Source organism: Melanotaenia boesemani, chromosome 6, assembly GCF_017639745.1.
Source record: "Melanotaenia boesemani isolate fMelBoe1 chromosome 6, fMelBoe1.pri, whole genome shotgun sequence".
NCBI classification, from domain to species: Eukaryota; Metazoa; Chordata; class Actinopteri; order Atheriniformes; family Melanotaeniidae; genus Melanotaenia; species Melanotaenia boesemani.
The window spans coordinates 22052566-22074047 of record NC_055687.1 but is presented as its reverse complement, the minus strand read 5'-3'; the positions used below and the strand labels follow the sequence as shown (position 1 = coordinate 22074047).

Genomic DNA, 21482 nt, shown 5'->3' with positions numbered 1-21482 from the left:
GGCGGGGGGTGAGGCCACTGGTGGTGCCTGGGTTGGTGGGCGTCGGTCCTGAGCCGGGAGGCCGGGCTATTCTGGGGCGGGGGTTCTGGGCTCTGGTGCCCGGGGGTGGTCCTCCTCCCTCCGGGGTGGTGGGCTCCGTATGTGCCTGGGGTCTGGGCCTGCCCGGATGTGCTGCCGTGGTGTGGGTTGGTGCATGCCCTGGTGTCTGGTTGACACCCTGGGACCCAGGGTATGGCCCGGGGGCAGGGGGGGTGTAGGGGTTTGAAGGAGGGCTGAGTGGGATTCGGGGGATTATAGGGGGAGGTGCTGGGGTGTGAGACAGGGATGCTTGTGTGTTGTGTGTGTGTGTCTATACTTTGGATGTTTGTGTGAATGGGGGGGTATGTTTGTGTGCGTGCGTATGCATGTGTTAGGATGAGTGGGGGTGTGTCTGGGGAGTGAGAGTGGGAGGGTTGGATGCTGTGCGAGTGTTTACATTTTTTAGGTGGGGCTGAGAGGGCATATGTGAGTTATGATGAGTGGGAGTGTGCAAGGAAATAGGTGTGTGCATGTGTTTCTGTGTGTGGTTGGGGCGGGGTTAAGTGCACTGGTGGGCGGGGGGGGGGGGGGGGGGGGGGGGGGGGGGGGGCTGGGCGGGCCTGGGGGTGGTGGGCCGTGGGTCTGCCGCTGTCCCCATCCTCTCATTCCCCTTTAGGGGTGTGGGAGGGTGGGAACTTTCTGGGGTGGGTGGCGGCTCACTGGCTGTGGTCCCTGAATGGCCCGGCCGTGGGGGGCGGCCTCTCCTGGCCTGTCTTGCCCTGGGGGGCCTCCTGGGGAGCAGGGGTGCCTAATGCCACTAAAGGCTCATCATCCAGAGGGAAGTTTGCTTCCCTCTGGACGTACATCCCCGGACCCCTCTTACTTCCCGCTCTCTCTGTCTCACACACACACACACGTAGGGAGTTGGGAGGCGTGGAGCCATGCGGGGTGGAACGGAGGAGACCATTCAGTGGTCTCCTTGGACGCACCCCGTGGCTGCTCGCCTCTCAGTTTTAATTGCACCGAGACACCAAAACACAAGAAACACAACACACAAACAAACACCTGGGGGGCATGGCATGCGGTGCATGGCGGGCGGGGCCACTTAGGTGGCCCGGCTCGCGGCTCATTGCAGTCACTGCCCCTCAATTTTAATTGCACACAACACACACTACATAAACAGTCAGGAGCGGCGAGGGAGAGGATATTGGGGACCTCTTACACCCCTGCTCCTCCTGTGTGTGAGCAACTTTGTTCAGCACGATATAGCAACCAGATTATCATTTTGCTTGCTATGATGCTGGACAGGACAAGTTAAAAAAGAAAAAAAAAAAAAAAAAAAAGCTATGACCTCTTTGACCATATATTCAGACCAAATTATAATTTAGACTTATCAATCTAGACCAATTGTAATGTACAATTAAAAATGATCAAACTCTCAAAGTGTCAAAGCAGTTAATGTAATATATCAGATTTGACCAGGACAAGTGAACACTGATGTTACCCATGATAAGGATGCAGGGGGTGCTTGGAATCCTGATTGAAGGAGTGTCAGGGTCCTATTGCAGCAAAAGGAGATGGTGGATGTTAGAATGTATGTATGTACGTATACACATGCATATATACACAGAGACACATATTATATACATGCAATTATATGTATATATATATATATATATATATATATATATATATATATATATATATATATATATATGCATACACATACCGCGTTATGATGGAACATTTTATCATTCACCAAAGTATTTTGCAATTCCAGAGATCAGCTCCAAAGTGTCAGCACCTTCATTCGTCATCCCCTTTGAATTGAGGAAGTCTCTAATTGTCTTTTCTTTCCTGGAATATTCATCTGCCAGTTTGATTTGTACTGGAAAGCCAAGAAGAGTGCATGTGTGATTAAAGAGGAAGACTGCATTGAAGAGGAAGGGCCATTCCTCCAACAACCTGTTTGCAGAGCTCTCGTTGTTTATAGCTGTGCGCTGGAGGGCCTATGTGTCAGCCATCAACTTTTGTACATCAGACTCCTGAAGTTGACCAGATTTGAAGGCGGTTTTTAGTTCCTCTTGCTTGGTTTCTAGCTCCATTGAGTTGTCAATATCAGGCTCATCACAATCTTGTTATCTGGCAAACGTGGCTAATTGTGGTAGCACATTAAATCTTCAACAACACTGTCAAAGAAAATAGGTCTTAGTGTAAATCAGCACCAGATACTGAAGCTAGTAATATGTCCCAACACTTGTCCCAAACTTAATATTAGAAAACCTTTAAGTCAACAAATAATACGCTCAATGTCTTTAGATTAGATTGATATTGTACCACAGAGGTCTCAAAGACTCGAAATGAAACGGAGCTCATGAATTTGACGTCACACCGCAAAGCATTGGTGGGCTTGAAGGCACTTTCACAGCTGACAAGTGTAGTCACAACTAGTGAAGTTCTTCCGGATTTGTGTTTGGCGTCCACAGTTTCTGTGTTCTTGGACTCAAGATGCGCAGCGAATTTGTACCTCCTCAATGCAGTGTGAATGCGTGGGTTCTCTGATTGGACAAAAGTCCTTCAGGTAAAATGCGGATTGTACAATGCAGCATTTCGGCTCAGCAATTGGACATCATTCATCAGGATGCACCATTGAGCAGTGTCCAGCAAGACACAGTCCTCTCGCTACTGACAACTTTTACTGTAATTCTGCATTCTGCTGCCAGTGTTTCTGGCTGCACGTGTGCACTTGAAGATGCTCTTTGGTACAAACAAACCCTTATGATTTAGGTTCTAATCCAACCACTTAGATACTTTCTCCTGCTGATACTTAACTTATTGCTGTTGATATAATTTAAACTGCTGCAAGTTGAATTAACTTATTGCTCTCAGCTGTGTACTGCAATTGGCAAAGTTAACTTACTGCAGAATCAAAGGGTATTGAGGCTTAATGAAAAATGTCAAATTGTTAGAATTCGAAAAAACTTGAAATATTGGAATTTACATGCATTATTTTTACAATAATTTATTGAACATACCACCATTTTAGCACATTAAAACGCTATATTTCTACTGTTGACCCCCAGCTTAATAATAATCTAAGCAAAGTATTTTAAACCATTTAAACTTCTTTAGAGCACCTTCACACTTTTGAACTCAACTTGTGCCATTGTAACATTACCAAGATGTATAAGCTTCTCAACATCAAAGACTTTGCAGTTTCTACCTAGTAGGATGATGGTTAACTAAGTTGCCACTGGTGTGTGTAAGCATAGGTTCAATGTCAGTCAGGGGTGTTGTTTCATATGCTGTCTGCTGAGTACATATGTTTTCCATCTTACACTATTCTTTATGTAATTATATTTATTCTGTGTAGTTTTCAGCAGTACAAAATTAAACATTTTTGACCATTTTTACCATCTTAAGCATATGTGCATTTCATTTCACTCATCCAACATGATTCAGCACAGCGCATTCACACGAGCTGTTATTGCACAAGAGCATTTTTCTAGTTTTTGTTTGTATGCTTTCTTTTTCCAATGTTTTTGTGGCCTACCTGTTCTGATCAGGGAATCAACAGCAAATACTGGAATCAATTACTCCAAAAAAGCAAAGAGCAACAACAATCTTACTTTGGTAACTGTGGATTTATTTCAGAGAATTTTCTAGAGTGTAATACTCCACCCTGAACATACACATGCTCAAAATATGATCAGTGAATGAGGAACATATGCTTAACTTGGCCTGGTCTGCCAGTGAAATTTTGATGGGTTATGATTCATCTACGTGTTATGGGATGTGTCTAACTGCTGTGTGTGTGGTTCAGCCAGCTCAGTGAGCGTATGAGGGTGAGTGAACATGCACATGGAGGGAAACGTGCTTCGGGAGAGAAGAGAGTGGAAAAGTGGTATAAAAAGTAGTGCTGGGGAAATGCCTCTAAATACGTGGCTAAAATATTTTTTTAAATCTAACTTTCTTGTCATCAGGTTGAAAACCAGGGACTTTTTTTTCTTTTACTTTACATCATTTTCCACAAATATCTACATCCCTTAGAAGAAAGTCTGTCTATCCTCTTTTTATCAAGGTTTTTTTTTTCATTTTAAAATCTAAAAATGGAAATAAAAATGTGGTTCTTCAAAAATAACAAATATCCTATTGTGGCTCTTCATTAAAAATATATATTAAGTTGCCTTTTTGAAAAGGTCTCTTAAAATTTGCAGCTCTAAAGGAGTTTTATTTAGCTGGCTGAGGGAACAGGTTTAGCAGCAGTTTTCTCTTTAAACAGTAACAGATAAAATATTTCTTCATATGTATTTATAAAATCAAATATTTATGAGAAAGAAGAATGAAATGTTCAGAATTTACTAACTAAAAGGTAAATAGTCAGCAGGATGAATTTAAAGCTGTGAAGCTGCTTCCTTCTAAACACAGAAGGAACAATATGTGATGAATATCAGCATCAGGTGAACAGACAGAAAGCAGGATTAGAATCTCACAGCTTCTAGATGGTGATGAGAGAGAAATATTCACAATATGCACAATAACTTCCATCCATGCACCTTCAGTGCTTCATTATCCAGATTTCTGGCCTGTAATTTCTCTAACCTTTCATCATTAGCTTGACTGTTTAGCTTCACCTCCTGCAGCTTCTGCTACCAGGAGTTAAGGGGTTAACATCCCGTTTTCGGGTGTAGCGTCAGATCTGAACTGTAAACATGTGTGGTATCCACAGTAAGTCCAGAATCTCAGCTAACAGCTCAGCAAAATCATTTCTATCACCAGCAAACACAGTTAAGACAACAATAATTAAAAAAACAGGTACACAAAGTCTGAAAAATATGTAAACACAGATGATGTCTCCCCATGAACACGAACAAACGACTCCTCTACTGAAAGCTCACATCTCACAGATTCCACAGCTGGAAGTTTAATTTCGCTAAGACCAAGATTCACCGAACCAGAGGCAGAAGAAGGCCCGATTTATGCCTTACATTTGTAAAAGTCAGAAAGCATGTCTTAACGTCGGTTCTTCTTCTTCTTTCTTAAGTTTTAGACAGAAAAGTCTCTTCATTTTAATAAACCCGCTTTCTCCTGATTACATCAGATGCACCGCTGCAGCAGGGGAGGAAGACATGGACGCCATGTTTCTGTGGTCCAAGCTAGTGGCCAGCAAAAAAAAAAAACAATAAATTAAAACCCTTAATGCGCGATTTTAAAAAATTAACGATGTTAATTAATTGTTACGTTAACGTGCGATTAACGCATTAACGTGCCCAGTCCTAGTAAAAAGTATGAACGAGGTCTTGTAATAAAGCCGTTTCTTAGCACAACCGCTGCCTTCCTTTCTTGTGTTTCACCCCGTTAACAAGTGTAGAGAGGAGCGTAGGGAGTTAACACCGAAACGAATGCTACTTCGGCCCTGGAGAAGACGGATCTCCCCTGTGTCTTCCAACCCCGGTCAGAAGAAGGAAAAGGGAAAGGTTAACATATGAATGAATAAACTACTTGTCTGTGTGCACGCTGCACATCTGGTGGTGGGCGTGGCCAAGGTGCAGCAGCATTGTTGACTGACAGATTGCGCTTATAATAGGCAGAAATATTTTGCATTTTTAATGTCGGACAATCAGCCCTTGAACATTTTCGTCTCGTCAACGAAATCTCACAAACATCTCCTCATGTTTTCGTCATCAGAGAGCCATTTTTAGCTTGTCATCGTCTCGTTATCGTCTTGAAAAAAAAATTCACAACGAAATAAAATCGTCATCATTGACGAAAACATCACTGGTTGCAAAGAATGGTAATTCCTTCATTTCAAACTATTTATGGAAAGAAAACCATACAACAGTGGTTGTTGGTCTGATGATGACACAGTGTAAACAGAAAACCACATCCCTAGGAAAACTAAATAATTATTATTCATATTTAAATATCTAAATGCCAAAACACACAGAAACAGTCCTCTGAGAGCTATAGCCATGAGGAAGTCAGCCATTTTGGTTCAAAGACAACATTTTTAGTATTTGCAAATGTTACATTTTAATGAAGTTCTCTCTGATTAACATGGATAAAATTTAATACACGTGTAACCTATCGAGCCCTACAAAACAACAACAAACAAAAAAAGCCTTTTGTAGGCATAGGCTAAATCAAACAGGAAGTTTGCAATTTTTAAAGATTTTCAGTACAATTTTTGCCATTTCTTGCAAAAATACTCTCAGCCCATCATGTCAGTGCAAAGAATGTTATTTCTGAAATACGGCCTGTTTAGCCGTGAATGATTTACTAAAAGCTAAAAAAAAAATAAAGATAAAAAAGACACCACAGAGCTCTTGTAGGTACAGCAGAGTCCAGTGTCTGCTTCACTGCTGCTGGGTGAAGCTGCTTCCTGACCTCAGTTTGGAGGCAGGAGCAGGAAAGATGAACTATTTCTGTTGGAATTTTCACAGATAGTGGAGGCAACAGCAAAGTTAGTTGTTTAACACCTGTGTTTTTAATCAGGAAGAAATATTTCTTAATATTGATATTGACCAATATAAAAAACAAAATCTGATTATTTATTTTCCTATATCACCCAGCTCCAGGGTTAGGGGTAGTGGGTGGGGGATGAGAAGGGTTAATTGGTGGGCATTGTGGTCTCCAGGGTGTTTAACCAGAAGGCATAGGGGCAGGCTTTTTTTTAAAAAACAAATTAATCATCTTGTTAGAGAACTGTTGTAGAAAAATTACCAAGAGTCTGGAATGAGTATAAGTATATAAGGTTTATTTACAGGAGAAGTATTGAATAAAGAATTACTTGCAAGTAATGAGAGTGGTCGTCCCGACTCGCATGGAGTCGGGAGAGACTCTGATGATTCATCAGAGAGAAACAGTTTTATTCAGCTGGTCCCCAGCTGAAGGTCAAACAGCAAAATAATAAATGAGGAATAGAAGACTGAGTGGTGCCACTTTCTTCCAGTTTTCAGACAAAGCCCACATACCACAACAAGCTGATATCCCAAACAACTATTGCTATCTAGCAGGTGCGAAAACCAGTCTCAACTCTGCCATATCAGAGCTCTGGGACGAAAGTGGTCAGTATGACCTCACACACGCATACACAATGAAAACTGTAACTTCAGTATTCTGTACAATGAGAACACACAATATGAAAATGTAAAAGTGAATGGATTAACAATATTAAATTTATAAAAACATGATCATATATATGAATATACATGTGATTATTATAAGTATATATGAGTGATTACCATATGCAGCAAAATGTCTTTCACAATTCCCCTCTTTTGATTAAAGGAAAACCTCATTTTACTATTAATCACACAAAACGCAAAGAAATTTACCATAACACCTTCACACAACAGAATGCCACTGTTATAATCACATCAAGGGTCAAAATGCACCCAGATTAAAAAAACAAAACTCATAATCAACACAAGTGGGAAATGAAGGAAGGATAAGAGCTGCTGATCCTACATGAGCATAGACACCCTTTAGGTTGTAGTAAAAGCAAAAGTTTAGAAAATATACACTGATACACCATAACATTACACTGAGGTTCAGAAATCATTATCATTACTGTTAAAACCAGTAAACCAATATCATCATAAGTACAAGTCATCACCTGTATGAGGTCCCGTAAATAATGTAAAACAGCTGAAATGTAGTTAGAAGCATCAGGAATCCAAATACAACACTCAGCACCTATTACCTGACAGGCTCCGCCCAGGTCAGCCAGGAGGAATCCAGAGCCATCCCATTCTCCAGGGACGACACATAGAGCCTTAAGCTCAGGGGTCAGGGACTCAAAACCAGATGAAACTGGTACAAAGAGATTCTCAAGTTCAATAGCCAACTGATCTAACTGATTTATTAAGGTCAGTTCTTGGACCTCTTCTGTTCAACTTGTATATGCTCCCTTTGGGTAAAATATTACAGAACTATAGCATTAATTATCAAAGTTATGCAGATGATACCCAACTTTATGTGTCTCTGTCACCAGATGACTGCAGTCCAATAGACTTATTGTGTCAGTGTCTGGAGCAAATAAACACCTGGATGAAGGAGAATTTTCTACAATTAAATGAAGATAAAACTGAGATTATTCTGTTTGGTAGCAAAGAGAAGAGGGTCAGCATTGGTAAACACCTGGAGACTCGGGCTCTTAAAATCACCAACCAAGTTCGTTGAGTGTTGATAGACTCAGATCTGACTTTCAGCAGCCACATCAAAGCTGTCACTAAGACAGCTTTTTACCAGCTCAGAAACATCAACAGAATTAAAAGTCTAGTCTCCCAGAAAGACCAAGAGAAACTCATCCATGCATTCATCTCCAGTAGGCTTGATTACTGTAATGCTCTACTGTAATGGTAGAGTTTTAACCAGGACTAAGAGATCTGAACACATCACACCAGTTTTGAAATCTTTAAACTGGCTTCCCAGTCAGTCACAGAATAGATTTTAAAACCCTTCTGATTGTTTACAAATCCCAAAATGGTTTAGACCCAGAATACATCTGTGATATGTTCAGAGAATATAAACCTAGCAGAGCTCTTAGATCCAAAGACTCTGGTCAACTAGTCCAGACCAGAGTCTAGACTAAACATGGAGAAGCAGCATTTAGCTGTTATGCTGCAAACAAATGGAACAAATTGCCAGTGGAGATTAAACTTTCCCCAAATGTAGACATTTTTAAATCCAGGTTAAAAACATGTCTTTTCTCATGCGCCTACGTATGAAATCTGCACTAGGGCTGCAACGATTCGTCGACGTTGTCGACAATAGTCGGCAATGAAAATAGTCGACAACGAATTTAGCCGCCGACTATTGTCGGCAAAAAAAAAAAAACAACTACAGAGTGAGACATCGTCTTCTAATCCTATCTCCGCTGAGAGTTGCACAATGCACATGCGCCAAGAGGGGGAAAAAAAACTACATCTCTGTTGAGAGTTGCACATGCGCAATAAAGTCCACCAGTGGAAAAATATGGCGGCTGACTAGGGAGCAAAACGGCGGCAGAGGACGTCAAAAGTCTGGGCTAACTTTACGTTAAACTTATAAAATAAATTAAATGCATGCAAGATTTGTCAAGCAGACCTTGCGTACCACGCAAATATGTCTGCAATGCTCGAACATTTAAAGAGGAGGCACGGCGGACTTTCATAACAACTTCATGCAAGATTTCAAAGCTGAAAGTGAAATAAGAGCCATTTATAATAATCATGAGGTACATAATCCGATTGGTCGTTTTAATAGTCGGAGACTAATCGAATATCAGAATAGTCATTAGTTGCAGCCCTAATCTGCACGGTAACTTTTTTAACTTATCTTGCTTTTAATCATTTTAATGTAATTTATTATTTTATTGTGATTATGTGTTGATTATGTGTTGATGCCTTTTACTGTTCTAAATATCTGTAATGTCTTTGTTTTATGGAAAGCACTTTGAAATGTCCTGTAGATGAAATGTGCTATACAAATAAACTGTCTTGCCTTGCCTTGCCTTGCCTTGATCTATGTGAAAAGCATTACGACCAGTACCAAAACAGTGATTATACCACCTAGAAACTTAGACCGTGGAGTCGACCTCTCCCTCTTACACAGGTGTGTACAGAGATTTCTTTTTAACTGTTCAGGAATGATTTATTTTAACTTTCTTTGTCATTTATTCTAAGAGATATTTTAAATTTCATCCACTGAATAAATCTAATCACTCATTCAACAGTCAGATCAAATCTAAATATCAGAAAAGCATAAACACATATAAGAAATAGGTAAAAATGTAATCAATCATACTTTATCACAAATGTTCATTTGTTCATATGTAATTAACATTTCCACAATCCTACCTTCTGAGGCTTTTCTCTTGCTGGTCTGAGAGATTTGAGTCGTCTGCTTCTGAAATCTGAAAGCAGATGTAGGGGCTGCAGTAGTAGAATTGATGATGCAAAAAGCAGGGGGTGGTCTATATTAAAACTCATCCCTACTTATGCAAATTGTGTACTATTTAGGCCTGAACAATAAAGGTGATAAGTAGGCCTGAAGTGTCTTATTCTCAACATTTGATAAATAATTTGAATTTCTTAAAAAGACACAGATTAGGACTATACTTCATTGCAGCTGTAAGCAGACTGTTATTTGCCTTAGAATCCACGGATGGACAGACTTAAAGGCTTCTAGGAGTATCTAAACATAGCATTGTGTAAGACACACTTACAGTAGATTGTTTCCTGATAAGGGTCTGTCTTAAAGGATTGTACTCTGCCTATAGAAAAGTTCCCAGCACAGGAACATCTGGTATTCATGACTAAGGAATGTCTTTGTCTAAAGAGTATAAGACCACACCCACATCTGGTCAGGGGGTTTTTCAACACTCTAAGATAAAAAGATCCGAAGAAAAACAGAGGAGTTGCTGTCAGAAAATTACCAGGAAACTGTACTGTTATTGTACGGACACTGCCGTTATTCAAAAAACGGGGAAATTTGTAGCCACACAGCATATGCTCCCGTTCATATACAGACACTGCCGTTACTCTGGAATTCCTTTAGTTGTGAGAAAAGTCTGGCTTTAAGAACAAATGAGGGACATACAGATGTATCAGTAGAATATATTTTGTAATTATTTATTCTTATTATTCATGTTTTCTCTGGAGTCCAATAACCCCTCAATTCATTTCTGTCTCCTGTGCAGGACATGAGTCTGAAACCTAGAAGTCATGCATTATTTAAATTAATTGCAAAATTCACAAACAACAAAACAAAAACAAAAAACAACAACAAAAACATAAAAATAAATAAATAAATCGATAAATAAAAAGCATTATATTGTAGCGACATAAACATAAACAGTATCATGACATTCCATAATTACGTTCTTTACAACAGAAACCCCAAAGTCCACTACAAGCGACAGGCCATAAAATCATGGAAAAACAATGTATCTTACAAACAAATGATGCAGCGTTTCCAACTACAACACTTAACACATTACAAAAGCAAAAGTGTTTTCCCTAGGACTTAAGAGGTTAAGGAAAGGGAAAAAACAAAGAAATATCAACTCATTCTACTAATCACAAAAATAATTCAAACATAATTTATGTCCTTAAAGTTTCCACTGATTTTCTAAGTCATTCAATTCAGAGAGGAACATCAACAGTCTTGCTGGAACATGCTGCCCTTTTTCTCCCCTTTTTCACTGCGTTTGTTCCTCTTTCAGGATTGATCCCCAGAAGGATTCTATAAAGAAAAACAATGCATTATCTATTTTAGTAACAGAATTTATTTTTTTTTTTTTTTTTATTTAACCTTTATTTAACCAGGTAAAAAAAAAATGTTTGAGAACCAGTTCTCATTTACAAACATGACCTGGCCAAGAGGCCCCAGCAGGAATAAATAACGTACATACATATAAACAGACAACTGTGCATACACAGGACCACAATGCAACAATACAATACAAATTAAAAAAACGCAGAGTGAGTACAAATATATAAAAATGAAAGGGGGAAAGGGAGTAGAACACAGTATATATTTATATATGAAGGACACTTCATGAGAACTGCTAACCCGAATCACATTTTGTTACATCTTGATGGTATTTAAACACATGTAGATTTGGAGCTCTTGACAGCCAAAAATAATGAGAATTTTGGAGTCAGATTACATTTGGAGACTGTTGTGATTTGACAATGCTGTAGATGTGTCAATATAGCAACTGAAAAATAGGTTAACAGAGTTAACTAAAAGTGTGGTAAAAAGCTGAGTCATTGTCTAAACTACACCTGTTTTGTAACTGTTTTGACAGACTTGTACACCTCCTCCAAAGGAACTTCCACATAAACAATGTGAGTGACGTACCATGGGAAACACTTTCATTTAGTGATGCAGAATGTGCTCGGTTTCAATCATAGGGTTTCAATATTTCTAAAAGCTATTGATATATTTTTGCTACTTCCATTCTAGAATATGCTAGAAATATAGCAAGCTCCAGATAGCAGCAACATAGTAAATCAGATCATTCTGAAATCTGTTCATTGTTATATATACAATATTTGACATTATTTGTTAAAGCCAACCCACAATCCTTTTAAAAGGAAAAAGTATATATTAAATCAATCAGTCATTCAGTATTTATATAACACTTTTCATACAATGTGTAGGTCAAAGTGCTTCAGAACATCCTCTCAGAGCATCTTCACCTTCATTTGACCAGGTTTAATAGTCTCTGTGATGATTGGTTGCTGCTGAACAATGGGGTTGTAGGTGGAGGTGAGAAGAACCAGATTTATTGTTATTATTTAGATAAAATATGTCAAGCCACCTATTTTCTCTGGTGAAGCAGCTGACAAACTGTTGGAAAGCAGGTAATGTTGCAGAGAGGGAGCCATTGTTGAAGTCTCCAGTTATTGCAATGAATTGGTTAGGATGTTGTGTTTGATAATAGCGCTGATGATGTCACAAGTTGTGTCTGCAGAGGTACCAGGTATAATTGAAACCACTACCAGAATAACACAGGTAAAAAATCTCCCTTGATGCTAATACAATCTTAAGCAGTGTATCGACAAGCACACCAGTATTTGTAGGACTGAAAGGTTGTGTGTCTGAGATGGTGGTCAGCAGCACTGAAGCACCACAAGGGACCTTACTCTCACCATTTCCCTCCACACTGTACACCTCAGACTTCCAATACAACTCTGAGACCTGTCATCTGCAGAAATACTCTGATGACTGCTGAGTGAAGAGATGCTGAGTACAGATAACTGATCAGTCAGTTTGTGAGATGTTGTGAACACTCGCCTCATTTTGAAGACAAACAAAAGAGATAATTGTTAACTTCAGGAAAAACAGGAATAAAGAACATACTGTTTACATCCTGGTAGAAGAGATGGTGGAGGATTACAAGTATCTTAGAGTTCAGCTGAACAACAGACTGGACTGGAGATGTAACAAAGAAGCATCAAGAAGGAAAGACAGGAGACTCTACTTCTGATGGAAGCTGAATCATTTCATGTCTGCACTGAGATGTTTCACATCTTCCATCAGTCTTTGGTGGAGAGCTCAATCTGCTTTGCAGCAACTGCTGGGGCATCAACACTGGAACCAGAGACTTAAACCTGACCAAAATATTTCACAGCATAAATAAAGCTCTTCTCATCTTTGAATGAATTCCAGCATGAGAGACATCTCCTTTGAATATTTAATGTTGAAAACATAAAACAAACAAAAGGCATAGCTCAGCGCCACAATGGGGGAGTTGATGTGGTCATTCACAATCTCTCCATCCATGGCAACTTTGAAACGTGGTTCCCCTACGGACACAGGAATCACCAGTATCAGCACAAGAGAACAAGTCCACTTACAAAACATACAAAATAAAACGGTTAAAAAGCCAGCAAAACAATAAGCACAACCAACACATATTCAACGTTAGCTATGACCTCTTTGACCATATATTCAGGCCAAATTATAATTTAGACTTATCAGTCTAGACCATTTTAATGTACAATTAAAAATGATCAAACTCTCAAAGTGTCAAAGCAGTTAATGTAATATATCAGATTTGACCAGGACAAGTGAACACTGATGTTACATACCCACGATAAGGATGCAGGGAGTGCTTGGAATGCTGACTGAAGGAGTGTCAGGGTCCTATTGCAGCAAAAGGAGATGGTGGATGTTAGAATGTATGTATGTACGTATACACATGCATATATTCACAGAGACACATATTATATACATGCAATTATATATATATATATATATATATGCATACACATACCGCATTATGGTGGAACATTTTATCATTCACCAAAGTATTTTGCAATTCCAGAGATCAGCTCCAAAGTGTCAGCACCTTCATTCGTCATCCCCTTTGAATTGAGGAAGTCTCTAATTGTCTTTTCTCTCCTGAAATAGTCATCTGCCAGTTTGATTTGTACTGGAAAGCCAAGAAGAGTGCATGTGTGATTAAAAAGGAAGACTGCCTTGAAGAGGAAGGGCCATTCCTCCAACAACCTGTTTGCAGAGCTCTCGTTGTTTATAGCTGCGCGCTGGAGGGCATATGTGTCAGCCATCAACTTTTGTACATCACACTCCTGAAGTTGACCAGATTTGAAGGCGGTTTTTAGTTCCTCTTGTTTGGTTTCTAGCTCCATTGAGTTGTCAATATCAGGCTCATCACAATCTTGTTATCTGGCAAACGTGGCTAACTGGTAGCACATTAAATGTTCAACAACACTGTCAAAGAAAAGAGGTCTTAGCGTAAATCAACACCAGATACTGAAGCTAGTAATATGTCCCAACACTTGTCCCAAACTTAATATTAGAAAACCTTTAAGTCAACAAATAATACGCTCAATGTCTTTAGATTAGATTGATATTTTACCACAGAGGTCTCAAAGACTCGAAATGAAACGGAGCTCATGAATTTGATGTCACACCACAAAGCATTGGTGGGCTTGAAGGCACTTTCACAGCTGACAAGTGTAGTCACAACTAGTGAAATTCTTCCGGGTTTGTGTTTGGCGTCCGCAGTTTCTGTGTTCTTGGTCTCAAGATGCGCAGCGAATTTGTACCTCCTCGATGCAGCGTGAATACGTGGGTTCTCTGATTGGACAAAAGTCCTTTGGGTAAAATGCGGATTGGACAATGCAGCATTTTGGCCCAGTAATTGGACAGTCCTATGCATAATGAGCTGAAAACCTATTCATCAGGATGCACCATTGAGCAGTGTCCAGCAAGACACAGTCCTCTCGCTACTGACAACTTTTACTGTAATTCTGCTGCCAGTGTTTTTGGCTGCACGTGTGCACTTGAAGATGCTCTTTGGTACAAACAAACCCTTATGATTTAGGTTCTAATCCAACCACTTAGATACTTTCTCCTGCTGATACTTAACTTATTGCTGTTGATATAATTTAAACTGCTGCAAGTTGAATTAACTTATTGCTCTCAGCTGTGTACTGCAATTGGCAAAGTTAACTTACTGCAGAATCAAAGGGTATTGAGGCTTAAAAAAAATGTCAAATTGTTAGAATTCGAAAAAACTTGAAATATTGGAATTTACATGCATTATTTTTACAATAATTTATTGAACATTCCACCATTTTAGCACATTAAAACGCTATATTTCTACTGTTGACCCCCAGCTTAATAATAATCTCAGCAAAGTATTTTAAACCATTTAAACTGCTTTAGAGCACCTTCACACTTTTGAACTCAACTTGTACCATTGTAACATTACCAAGATGTATAAGCTTCTCAACATCAAAGACTTTGCAGTTTCTACCTAGCAGGATGATGGTTAACTAAGTTGCCACTGGTGTGTGTAAGCATAGGTTCAATGTCAGTCAGGGGTGTTGTTTCATATGCTGTCTGCTGAGTACATATGTTTTCCATCTTACACTATTCTTTATGTAATTATATTTATTCTGTGTAGTTTTCAGCAGTACAAAATTAAACATTTTTGACCATTTTTACCATCTTAAGCATGTACATTTCATTTCACTCATCCAACATGATTCAGCACAGCGCATTCACACGAGCTGTTATTGCACAAGAGCATTTTTCTAGTTTTTGTTTGTATGCTTTCTTTTTCCAATGTTTTTGTGGCCTACCTGTTCTGATCAGGGAATCAACAGCAAATACTGGAATCAATTACTCCAAAAAAGCAAAGAGCAACAACATTCTTACTTTGGTAACTGTGGATTTATTTCAGAGAATTTTCTAGAGTGTAATACTCCACCCTGAACATACACATGCTCAAAATATGATCAATGAATGAGGAACATATGCTAAACTTGGCCTGGTCTGCCAGTGAAATTTTGATGGGTTATGATTCATCTACGTGTTATGGGATGTGTCTAACTGCTGTGTGTGTGGTTCAGCCAGCTCAGTGAGCGTATGAGGGTGAGTGAACATGCACATGGAGGGAAACGTGCTTCGGGAGAGAAGAGAGTGGAAAAGTGGTATAAAAAGTAGTGCTGGGGAAATGCCTCTAAATACGTGGCTAAAATATTTTTTTTAAATCTAACTTTCTTGTCATCAGGTTGAAAACCAGGGACTTTTTTTTCTTTTACTTTACATCATTTTCCACAAATATCTACATCCCTTAGAAGAAAGTCTGTCTATCCTCTTTTTATCAAGGTTTTTTTTTCTTCATTTTAAAATCTAAAAATGGAAACAAAAATGTGGTTCTTCAAAAATAACAAATATCCTATGGTGGCTCTTCATTAAAAATATATATTAAGTTGCCTTTTTGAAAAGGTCTCGTAACATTTGCAGCTCTAAAGGAGTTTTATTTAGCTGGCTGAGGGAACAGGTTTAGCAGCAGTTTTCTCTTTAAACAGTAACAGATAAAATATTTCTTCATATGTATTTATAAAATCAAATATTTATGAGAAAGAAGGATGAAATGTTCAGAATTTACTAACTAAAAGGTAAATAGTCAGCAGGATGAATTTAAAGCTGTGAAGCTGCTTCCTTCTAAACACAGAAGGAACAATATGTGATGAATATCAGCATCACGTGAACAGACAGAAAGCAGGATTAGAATCTCACAGCTTCTAGATGGTGATGAGAAATGTTCACAATATGCACAATAACTTCCATCCATGCACCTTCAGTGCTTCATTATCCAGATTTCTGGCCTATAATTTCTCTTACCTTTCATCATTAGCTTGACTGTTTAGCTTCACCTCTGCACCTGCAGCTTCTGCTACCAGGAGTTAAGGGGTTAACATCCCGTTTTCGGATGTAGCGTCAGATCTGAACTGTAAACATGTGTGGTATCCACAGTAAGTCCAGAATCTCAGCTAACAGCTCAGCAAAATCATTTCTATCACCAGCAAACACAGTTAAGACAACAATAATTAAAAGACCAAGTACACAAAGTCTGAAAAATATGTAAACACAGATGATGTCTCCCCATGAACACGAACAAACGACTCCTCTACTGAAAGCTTACATCTCACAGATTCCACAGCTGGAAGTTTAATTTCGCTAAGACCAAGATTCACCGAACCAGAGGCAGAAGAAGACCCGATTTATGCTTTATGTTTGTAAAAGTCAGAAAGCATGTCTTAACGTCGGTTCTTCTTCTTCTTTCTTAAGTTCCAGACAGAAAAGTCTCTTCATTTTAATAAACCCGCTCTCTCCTGATTACATCAGACTGCAGCAGGGAAGGACACATGGACGCCATGTTTCTGTGGTCCAAGCTAGTGGCCAGCAAAAAAAAAAAAACAATAAAATAAAACCCTTAATGCGCGATTTAAAAAAATTAACGCAGTTAATTAATCGTTACATTAACGTGCCCAGTCCTAGTAAAAAGTATGAACGAGGTCTTGTAATAAAGCCGTTTCTTAGCACAACCGCTGCCTTCCTTTCTTGTGTTTCACCCCGTTAACAAGTGTAGAGAGGAGCATAGGGAGTTAACCCCGAAACGAATGCTACTTCGGCCCTGGAGAAGACGGATCTTCCCTGTGTCTTCCAACCCCATTTTTAGCTTGTCATCGTCTCGTTATCGTCTTGAAAAAAAAATTCACAACGAAATAAAATCGTCATCATTGACGAAAACATCACTGGTTGCAAAGAATGGTAATTCCTTCATTTCAAACTATTTATGGAAAGAAAACCATACAACAGTGGTTGTTGGTCTGATGATGACACTGTAAACAGAAAACTGCGTCCCAAGGAAAACTAAATAATTATTATTCATATTTAAATATTTAAATGCCAAAACACACAGAAACAGTCCTCTGAGAGCTATAGCCATGAGGAAGTCAGCCATTTTGATTCAAAGACAAAGAGTCCAGTGTCTGCTTCACTGCTGCTGAGTGAAGCTGCCTCCTGACCTCAGTTTGGAGGCAGGCGCAGGAAAGATGAACTATTTCTGTTGGAATTTTCACAGATAGTGGAGGCAACAGCAAAGTTAATTGTTTAACACCTGTGTTTTTAATTAGGAAGGATATCGGCCAATATAAAAAACAAAAATCTGATTATTTATTTTCCTATAACACCCAGCTCTAGGGTTAGAGGTAGTGGGTGGGGGATGAGAAGGGTTAATTGGTGGGCATTGTGGTCTCCAGGGTGTTTAACCAGAAGGCATAGGGACAGGCTTTTTTTAAAAAACAAATTAATCATCTAGTTAGAGAACTGTTGTAGAAAAATTACCAAGAGTCTGGAATGAGTATAAGTATATAAGGTTTATTTACAGGAGAAGTATTGAATAAAGAATTACTTGCAAGTAATGAGAGTGGTCGTCCCGACTCGCATGGAGTCGGGAGAGACTCTGATGATTCATCAGAGAGAAACAGTTTTATTCAGCTGGTCCCCAGCTGAAGGTCAAACAGCAAAATAATAAATGAGGAATAGAAGACTGAGTGGTGCCACTTTCTTCCAGTTTTCAGACAAAGCCCACATACCACAACAAGCTGATATCCCAAACAACTATTGCTATCTAGCAGGTGCGAAAACCAGTCTCAACTCTGCCATATCAGAGCTCTGGGACGAAAGTGGTCAGTATGACCTCACACACGCATACACAATGAAAACTGTAACTTCAGTATTCTGTACAGTGAGAACACACAATATGAAAATGTAAAAGTGAATGGATTAACAATATTAAATTAATAAAGAAAACTGAATATACATGTGATTATTATGAGTATATAGTGTCACGGATCAGCAAACTGGACCACAAATAAAGTTGGAACTGAGGAATAGGTGAAAACAGTGTTTATTGAGGTGATGAGAATTTCTCTGGGGAAATCAGGTCTGGTCTTTGCAGTCAGCTTAGCCTGCAGGTAGGAGAGCTCAGATGAGAATCCAGCCAGAACAAACAGGAATGTGCAAGAGATATTGTTCACGTACCAGCGGAGGGGATGGAAACCAGCAGGATGGTTTTCAGAGACCGTGACGTCGTGATAGTAGCTCCGCCGGGGCTGTGGGAACTGCAGAACCAGAAAGACAATTAGTTTGTTCTGATAGTTACAGAAGTGGACAATCCAGGCTGAATAAGGTCTCCAGGAATCCTCCAGAGTTTTCCGATGGCCAGGGGCAAGATCCGTAATCCGAAATCCAAATCCTGAGGGCAGTCCAAGGGTCAGAGTACCGGCAGAATGAATCACAGGCAGAGTCAACAGACAGGGGGCAGGCAGAATCGGGTTTTCCAGGTCGAAACACAGGTCAAGGATCAGAGACAGAGTGGCAGGGTTTACCAGACAGGGAGCAGGCTGAGTCGGGATATCCAGGTCCAAAAACGGGTCACAGGTAGGGATGTTATGCTCGAGCCGATCTGCTCGATCATGTGTCGAGAATGTGACACGGGAGTGTTGCAAGCATTGTCTTGAGCAGGATTCAGCATGCCAAAAGTCACGTGATAGACCAAACGAGGCCTCGTTACGTCATCAGCGCGTATCAAGCACCAAGCAGGATCTTTGAAGGGACCGGGCTTGTCAATCTCTCAGATTCCAAACGCTGAGGAGATCGCGGGCTTTTGAGAGGAGATTCTGTAGCGAATGTGCGACATTGCATTTTGAAAACAAATTTAGGAAAAGCATCACATCAGCATGAGCTTATATTGAATCACATTTAGCTTTTAGAGATTTGGGGAAACAAACGTCTGCGCAAGACGTCGTTGCCATGGTAACTGCTGAAGAAGCTCGGAGTATGAGAGAAGGATGGAGCAGGCGGTGCCTTCAGCATCACAGGTAAGCTTAATTCCCCTTTCTTTATATAGATGTTTTTTAAATAGACATGAAAAGAGCAGACTTTAAAGTTAATCATAAACTTCAACCAGAAGCATCAGAGGAAACATCTCAGTCTGCAGCTGCAGAGGAAAAACCACCACCTGCAGGACCTTAGACACCAAGCTGGTTTCTGATCACCATCAGCAGAGAATTTAATGATTTTAAACTTGGTTAATTACAATTTTGTTCTTGTGTTTCTTTCAGATGCAACCTCTCCAAAGCTGGAGAGGTAATGTGCCAGAAGAGGAGCAGACTGAAGCCTGACAGAAAATACGTTTTTAAATAAAAATCTATGACACATCACAATGTTGCCAAAGTTTTTTTTCTCATAATACATTTCAAGATTCAAAGTGTTTATTGTCATTTGCACAGTAAGGAAACAAGTTTCCCTGAACAATGAAAATCTTACTTTGCCGTCCAACCTGAATGCCATAAAACAAAAAAAAAAAAAAAAAAAAAAAAATAGATAGAAGATAAACAAAAAAACTGAGTAAATAATCTATGTACATAAATGTGCAGTGTGCCACATTTAACAACGATCAGCTATGCAAAAAAAAAAACCAACTCATGAGGTAGACGATAACACGCATTTGCAATATCTATTATAAATAATAAGACACATAAAACAGTTAACACTTTTATTACAACTGTATAAAATAACTAACACAGTCTCTACCCTCGTAGCACAAACACTCCTTCCCACTGAGTAACTACTATCATTACAGATTGGTTTACTTAAGTTACACCACAATTCGGTTACCTAAACAAATGTTACCTAATACCCCTCCTTGTTATTTATATGAACAACAGAAAATAAATATTCACTCGGATGGTAGATTACGTATCGTTTATTGAACACGTATTCCAAGTTGAGACAGGGATGACAGATGTGAGGTGTCAACGCCATCCTTCTGATACATCAGACTCACACAGCCATTTTCAAGCATTTGGGTCAAAGTTGGCTCGGTGATTCATGAGGCCTCGGTTTCACCATCCCTAGTCACAGGTCAGAGATCAGGTTGGCAAGCAGGAGACAAAGGCTGGAAGCGTACAAGGAAAAACCAAGACGATCTGGCCGAGAAGAGTTGTCACAGACTGGTATATAAGGAGCCCAGACCAGGTGGAGCGCATCAGCAATCAGCAGAGTTAGAGGGAGAATGCATTCAGGGACGGCTGGGAAAACTCAGTGCCGACCACGCACTGTGACATATATGAGTGATTACCATATGCAGCAAAATTTCTTTCACAACATTACGTAGTAGAATAAATACTTAAACATTATAAAGTAGTACATGTGCTTTCAGAAGTTTAAACAAGATTGAATTAACTCACCTGTGAAGGTTCTGTTGTATTTTAGGTTAATTCTGACATCATACAAAAGCAGAATATGCCCAACTTTTTGTGAGTAGTTTATATATACAAAACAAAACAAAGCAATATAGTCCTGATGTATTTTTTAATCTATATATAATATTAATTTTGTATAAATTATGTGTTCCATATTTTTGTAAAGTGTCAGTTAAAAGCTAGCATAACTTACTGAGGGTGTACTCCACTTTCCTCTTCATTATCCTTTCTTTGACCTTTCTGTAGATGGCACTGCTGGTTGGAGGTGACCAGAGATCTTTTAGAATACAGGACAGCCATGTAGTCTAAAAAATAAACACAGACATTGCAGATGTTGAAAAAACATCCTGAACTGACCACAGTGTGACAGATTGGTTG

The 21482-nt window shown here is 39.3% G+C and overlaps 1 long non-coding RNA gene across 1 annotated transcript; it reads right to left on the bottom strand.

Annotated features, from left to right (window-relative positions):
* Positions 1-12904: 12904 nt before the first annotated feature.
* LOC121641463 lies at positions 12905-14397 on the bottom strand. Its single transcript, XR_006010702.1, has 3 exons — positions 13790-14397; positions 13605-13659; positions 12905-13319 (listed from the first exon to the last, which is right to left on the bottom strand). It is a non-coding gene; the product is annotated as an uncharacterized LOC121641463 (long non-coding RNA).
* Between the last annotated feature and the right edge of the window lie 7085 nt (positions 14398-21482).